Below are 7,514 nucleotides of genomic sequence, written 5' to 3' on the forward strand. Positions count from 1 at the left end.
GAGACATTTACTACCCATAACTTTGGGTAAATCCCTTCATCTCTCAGGGCTTCTGTTAAGACAATATAGCCTCTAAGATCCTTCCTACAGCTACGGCTATGTATGACTCCATGTTCTTGGTTTGGAAGATGGTAACGCTAACCCTGTGTGCCTCCTTCAGGGCGTTGTCCTGGGAAAGGGCATCTCAGACTTAAAATGCTACCTGAACCGGAGTCACTACTGACACTTTAACTGGAGCTTGGCCCCCTCCCCCGCCCCGCCTTCTCCTCTTGCTCCCAGAGATTCAAATATGGCGCCTCTTGCTCCCAAGACTCAAATGTGGGTGAAGGGGGCGTGGCAGATAGAGGAGTGTCAAGGTCCACATTCTGATTGGGGGGAGGCGGGGAACTGACGGCCATAGAGCTGGGAGGAGCTGAGAGATAGAAGGTCTCTCTGAAGACCATAGAGATTCGACACGGACAGGAGCGCCCACCTCCAACGTGCGCTGGGACCGCCCGCCTCGTGCCTGGTTCTCTGCTCCCCCCTCCTGGCGGTCAAGCTGAGGTTGTTGGTAGGCAGCGAATTTTCTTCAGGTTAACTCCCTGGTAAGGTAAAGTAGTATTTCAGAAAATAGAAGGGTAACAGCTGTCTCGGGGTGTCCCTGCCTCCTTCTTCTCTCGTGTGTCTCAAATCTCCTCTCTTTTCTTCCGAATCTGCGCTTCCTCTCTTCTCTCACCTCAGAACCCTTCAGTTTGATGTCTTCCCCCTCCCCTTCCCCATTCCCCTCCCCCATGGCCCCTCCCTTCTTCCCATCTTCCATCCCACATTTCCATTCCCACCTCTATTTCCAGTTCCCTCCCCCCACCTCCTCAACCCCTTTAAGCTGCCTCAATTTCATTATTTTAGGACCAAACCCGTTAGTCATCCATCAGTTAAGGATCATTTATTTCCCATCTTTCTCCCACTGGGGGGAAAAAAGAAAAAAAAACCAATTTAACAAATATTCGTCATCGAGCAAAACGCACGATCATATTGGACACATCCAAAAAGTATGTTTTAAATTCTACATTTTGAATCCATCTCTGTCAAGAGATGAGGCACCCTCAGTCCTCTAGAATTGGGTTGATGGTTGTATTGATGGAAGTTATTAAGTCTTTAACAGTTGTTTGCCTTTACATCATTGTTGTGTAAATTGTTCTGGCTCTGCGCCTTTCACTCCTCATCAGTTCATACAAGTCTTCTCAGATTTCTCTCAAGCCATTCCTTTTCTCATTGCTCATGGCAAATTATGTCCCTATAACGTAATCTGTTCTGCCATTTTCTAATTGGTGGAAACTTCCTTATTTCTAGTTCTTTGCCACTACAAAAAGAGCCCCTATAATTATTTTTGTACATGGGGATCTTAGTAAATGCTTGTTGATGGGATTTTTGTCTGAATGACCTCCCAAGTCTAGTTCAAACTTAATATGTCTTTATGATGAATAGTACCACTAATCCCTTAATAGTTATCAAAGTGCCAACTTTCATCTATCATCTTAAAACAGGAGTGAACATCAAAAATAACAGACAGAAGGCATTAGAATTAGAGGTTAGGAAAGGCTTCCTATAGAAGGTGGGATTGAAGCCAGAGAGATCAGTAGATGAAGATGAGGAGAGAGAGCATTCCAGGCTTGGGGGGATTGCCAGAGAAAATGCCCAGAGCCAAGAGATGGAATTCATTGTTCCTAGACTAGCCAGGAGGCCAGTTTCACTAGATCAAACAGTGCTTGGTAGGAAGTAAGGTGTAAGAAAATTGGAAGGTAGGAGAGGGCTTGGTTATTAAGGATTTTTAACAACAGAGGATTTTGTATTTGATCATGGAGGAAGCCACAGAAATTTGGTAGGAGGAGGGGTGGAGGTGATGGTGATGTGGGGAGGAATGACATGGGCAGACCTGCAATTAAGAAAATCGCTAAATGAGAAATGGATCAGATTGGGGAGAGAGTTGAGGCAGACCAACCCACCATCATTTGCAATAATAGCTCAGACATGAGGTAATGAGGACAGTGTCAGAAGAGAAAAGGGCATATTCCAGAGATTTTGTAAAGGTAAAATTGACAGGCCTTGGTAATAGTTTGGATATGGAGGGTGAGAGAGTATGAGGAATGCAGGATGACTTCTAGCTTGTGAGCATGAGGGATTGGGAAGATGGTGTTGCCCTCCACAATAAATAAGTAGTTTTGGAGGGGAAGAGGATTTACAGGGAAAAGATAATGAGTTCAGTTTTGTACATGTTGAGTTTAAGATATCTACTGGACATCCAGTTTGAGATGTCTAAAAAGCGTTGGGAATACTAAATTGGAGGTCAACAGAGAGGTTGGGGCAGGATAGGTAGATTTAGGAATCTTCAACAGAGAGATTATAATTAAATTCATGGGAGCTAATGAAATCACCAAGTGAAGTAGGAAGAAGAGAAGAGTTTAGTATGGGACCCTGTGGGACACCAACCTTGAGAGGATCAAAATGGAGTGGTTTAATAGGTAGGGAGGAAAACCTGGAGAGAGTAGTGTCCCAAAAACCTAGAGAGAAGAAATTATAAAGGCAGAGGGTGTTCAACAATGTCAATGGATAAAGAGAGATCAAAGATGGGGATTGAGAAAAACTGCTGGATTTTGCAACTAAGAAATCACTGGCAACTGGAGAGAACTGTTTCACTGGAATTATAAGGTTGGAAAGTTGGATTGCAAGGAGTTAAGAAGGGACAAGAAAATGGAGGCACTTCTTGTAGATAGCCTTCCCAAGGAGTTTAGCACAATAGTTGGAGATGAAAGGATCATGATGTTTTTTTGAGGATTGGAGAGAAACAGGCATGTTTGTAGACAGTGGGAAATGAGCCAGTAGACAAGAAGTGATTGGGAATAAGTGAAAGAATGGGAATGACAGAAGGTGCAGTCTGTTAGAGGACATGGGATGTAATGGGATGGCTTAAACAAGTAGTGAGGGGTTAGCCTTGGTAAAAATTAAGGCCATCTCATCATGTGAAACAAATGCAGGCGATAGTGGTAGAAGGCATCTGAATGAGAGGAAATGAGGAAGAGGTGAGAAGAAGGCGCACATGGTGACTGGCCACAATTTTTTCTGTATGAAAATGGGGCAACATTCTCGCCTGAGAAAGTAAGGGGAGGAGGAGAGGAAGCTATGGGAGGTTTGAGCAAGGATAAAAAGATTTGGAAGAGCCACTATGGAGAGTGGGATAGTGAGTTGTTAAGGCAGGTGTAAAAGGATTGCCTAGCAGCAGTGAGGGCCCAGCTGAGGTGCTTTTCTTCACTTTTGCTCCACAGCATGTGAGTAAAGGTAATAAATGGTGGTAGTGAACTAAGGCTGAGGCTTGACTGAGCACAATTGGCAAAATGTTAAGTGACCTAGGAATTAAAGAGAGGATATCAGTGTAGAGTTGAATTGATGCACTGAGGGGTCAAGATGAGGGAAAGAGAAGTGCAGAAAAAAAAGTGGCTAGTGCAAAGGAGATGGTTTGGGAGAGAATTGAGGGTTGGTGGGGATTGGAGATCATGATAGAAATGAGTAAGTTTTAATAATCAGAGACAGAGGGAGAGGCAAAAAGCCAATAGATTATGTTCAGATAAGGAAATTTTTGAAATCTTGAATGTGGAGGTGTTGTGTTTGTATGTATTCTGGAAAGATCAAGAATATGACTATCTTTGTGTGTGGTGAAGAAAGCAGTACATCATGGGAAGTGAGTAGGTTGAGGAATTGAATGGCTAGGGTGTTTGAGGGGGTTTTATAAAGAGTATGTAGTCTAATGGGTGAGAAGGGGAAATCAGGGACACAGGGTATGAGGTAGAACTGGAGAATCCATTCTATGCAAAGGCACATTAAGGATAGCATCTGAATGTGGGATAGAGACTAGTAGGAATACATGAAGGGGAGCACAATTTGGTAAGTGCAAACAACGAGTTAGAACTGAATTGATGAAGCTCTTAAATAATAAAATGATTAATTTATCCTAAGTTCTACATTTTTTGTGAAACAAAAATATTCTAAACTGTATAGTCGCTAAAACTAGCAAAAAAATTTAGCAAAAATTCATGTGTGTCCATCTCTTTTGGATCTCCCTTTTCTGTAGAGTTGTTCCCATTCTTACCAATATCTAATTTCCCTTTGGGTAGCATTTTTCCTTTCTTTGCAAGTGTCTTTTTTGGTTTTATGTTCTAGTTTCAGAGGTTTAGCAGATAGGCCTGCTAGAATATTCAGTGGTTCAAGCTTAACATTGGTCTTATCCATTTCTTTTAGTTTTTCTTTTGGGCAAAGTGATGAAAGGAAGTGGGGTATTTTATTTGGTAGCCAACTGGAAGTCACTGAAGGTTTTTCAGTCTTGATGTGATCAAGTTGGCATAGGAAGATTAAGTAGCAGTGTTAAAGGTAGAAAGATAAACCTAGAGAAAGGACAAATAATTTGTAGGCTATTTCTATTGATAAGTTCTTATAATCTAAAAAGATACAAGATTAATTGCTATGGAAGTAAAAATTGGGATAAGGATAAGGGCATGAGCTAGGTTGGCTTGCATTGGGAATGAAAAAGAGGGAATAAATGCCAGAGACGTTTTGGAGGCAAATTTGATAGTATTTCCAATTCAGTTAAATTGATTAGATGAGGGGATGAGAAGGAAAAGGAAAGATCAAAGGTAACTCTGAGGTGTGTAGAATGTCAAGACTGAGGAAACTAGATACCTTGTGTTTCCATTAATAGAAATAGGGAAGTTTTAAGGAAGGATGAGTCAGTTTTGGACATGGATTGCTGTCCATAATAATTTGGGGTGGAACCAGGATGGTAGTAGAGGCAGCAACATAGCTAGACTCTCCCAACATTCCTTTCTGAATAATATTTGGAATAATAGCTCAGATTGGATTCTGGACCAGCAGAACCAAAAAAAGGTCAGGTGAAGACATTTTTCTAGAAAAAAGACAACTTATCAGGTCAGCAGAAGAGGTCTGTGACACTGGGGTGGGAGCTGTTCTGGAGAGCATGCAGCAGTGACACCATTGGTGGGCCTTGGACGGCACTGTGACAGCAGCAGCAGCAGCAGCTTTGGGAGTTCTTAGTCCAGAGATGGACCAGAAAGAGATTATAGGGGAACCTGAGGTGGCATTGGGTACAGAACTGGGTACTGTTTGGCAACTCTATTGTCCATATATAGTTCTGGGTCATAGTTCCAGGGCAGAGAGGAACATTAGAACTTACAGATGCAGGAGAGAAGGGTCCCTGGTTACAGTCCCAAGTCATACAGGAGTGCTAGCACTTATAGCAGTAGGGGAGTAGGGGCCCTTCCTGAATAAAGACCAGAGCACAGACCAGGAGAGCAGTGACCACACCTCTCTCAGGATCACACCTCCTTAGAAGCATCAAAAATTTGAAGAACCCCCAGAGCTAGTTCTGAAAACAGCAGGACAAAAAAGTCTGAAACTTGGGGTAGTGCCTCCCCACCCCCAGGTGAGCAGGGCCTAATGCTCTAGGACCGGGGAACCTGTGACCTTGAGACCACATGTGGCTCTCTAGGTCCTCAAGTGTAACCCTTTGATTGAATAAAGGGCCTCACTTGAGGACCTAGAGGGCTACATGTGGCGAGGCTACAGGTTCCCCATCCCTGGTTTAAATTTTTAAAAATTAATTTTAAATTTAAATACAAAATGAGAAAAAAAAAACCTACATTTCCATGTACACAGCAGAACATAAAGAGAGGGTTCAATATAAAACCATAAATTTCCATTTCAGACTGTTTACTTTTTTTGGAAAAGCTATGAAATAAATACTACACATTGTTTTAAAGCTACCTGGCTTTTCTGTACTTTCTCCTAAGTTTTCTTTTGTTCTCTTCGGTGCACTTTGAATTTTTTTTCTCCCTCCTTCCCCACCCTGCCTTAGAGAAGGCTACAATTAAACATGAATACACACGCATTTGTGTATGTAAAACCATACTATACCTACTAATTAGTTCTTTTTACAGAGGTGGATACCAAATTCCTTTATTGGTCCAAATCTTTCCATGTTTTTCTAAAATCAACCAAGAGCCTAACCTTAACATAAAGTTTAAAGTCAAGAAATACATTGGAAAAATGAGAAAACTATCAACCCCCCCCCCTCCCCTCTCCGAACTTAACCAAAAAAAGTAACTTGTGACAGGGAAGACCAAGACACAAACTCAAACAACATGAAAACAGCCAAAAACAAAGTCTCAAAGAAAAATGCAAATTGTACACAAGTCCAACACAAATTTCCCAAAGCATTAAAGAGTAAGCATGGTAGAGGAAAATTTTGGAAAATAAATGAGAGTGATGTAATTATGAAAAAAGAATTAGCAGTTTAAGATATAAAAAAAAAATACTGACTACAATAACACCTTACAAAACAGAATTAGCCAAATGGTAAAAGGCATAAAAGCTCACTGAAGTAAATAAGACTTTAAAAATTAGAATTGGGCAAATGAAAGGTATTAACTCCATGAGACACCAAGAAACAATAAAATAAAGTCAAAAGAATGAAAAATAGAAGAAAATGTGAAGTATCTTATTGGAAAAACAACTGACTTGGAAAATGGATCAGGGAGAGATAATTTAAGAATTATTGGACTACCTGAAAACCATGATCCTAAAAAGAGACTAGATATTAAATTTCAAGAAACTATCAAGGAAAACTGCCCTGATATTATATAATCAGAGGGTAAAATAGAAACTGAAAGAATCCACCAGTCACCTCCTCATCAAAATTCTAAAATGAAAACTCCCCAGGAATATTGTAGCCAAATTCCAGCACACCCAGGTCAGTTGAAAATATTGTAAACAGCAAGAAAGAAACAATTTAAATATTGTGGAGTCACAGGATCACACAAGATTTAAAAGTTTCCATATTAAAAGAGCAGAGGGCTTGGAATATGATACTCCAGAAGGCAAAGGAGAAAGGATTACAACCAAGAATAACATGCCTAGCAAAACTGAATCTAATCCTTCTAGGGGAAATAAAAATAATATTTAATGAAACAGAGGCCTTTCAAGCATTCCTGTTGAAAAGACCAGAGCTAAAAAGAAAATTTGACATCCTAACACAAGACTCAAGAGAAGCACAAAAAGATAAACATGAAAGAGAAATCATAAGTGACTCGATAAAGTGTTTATGTTCATGTATGGAAAGATGATACATGTAACTCCTAAGAACTTTATCATAATTAGGGCATTTTGAAGTCTACATAGACAGAGGGCATGGGATGATCTAAAAAAAATGAAGGGGTGAGAAGGATGTATGCACTGGGAGAATAGGGAAAGGAGAGAAAAAATGGGGAAAATTATCTCTCACAAAAGAGTTGTTCAAGGAAGAGCTTTACAGTGGGAGGGGAAAATGAGGGGCAGGGATTGTGGATAATGCTTGAACCTTACAATCATTGGAATTGGTTCAAAGAGGGAAAAATACATACATATACACACAGACACACATATCTATATCTATCTATCTATCTATCTATCTATCTATCTATCTATCTATCTAT

General features: G+C 40.5%; 1 protein-coding gene across 1 annotated transcript in view; it reads left to right on the forward strand.

The window, feature by feature from the left end:
* Positions 1–396: 396 nt before the first annotated feature.
* The window catches only part of LOC138153235 (pantetheinase-like), a 25,289-nt gene continuing 18,171 nt past the window's right edge, over positions 397–7,514 (forward strand). The window contains exon 1 of the mRNA XM_069077367.1: positions 397–584. The gene's annotated coding sequence lies outside the window, so the exon portion shown is untranslated. The remainder of the gene's footprint in view (positions 585–7,514) is intronic.

Source organism: Petaurus breviceps, unplaced genomic scaffold (genome assembly GCF_028583685.1).
Source record: "Petaurus breviceps papuanus isolate PSGF00001 unplaced genomic scaffold, PetGlider_PUasm1.0 90977, whole genome shotgun sequence".
Lineage (NCBI taxonomy): Eukaryota > Metazoa > Chordata > Mammalia > Diprotodontia > Petauridae > Petaurus > Petaurus breviceps.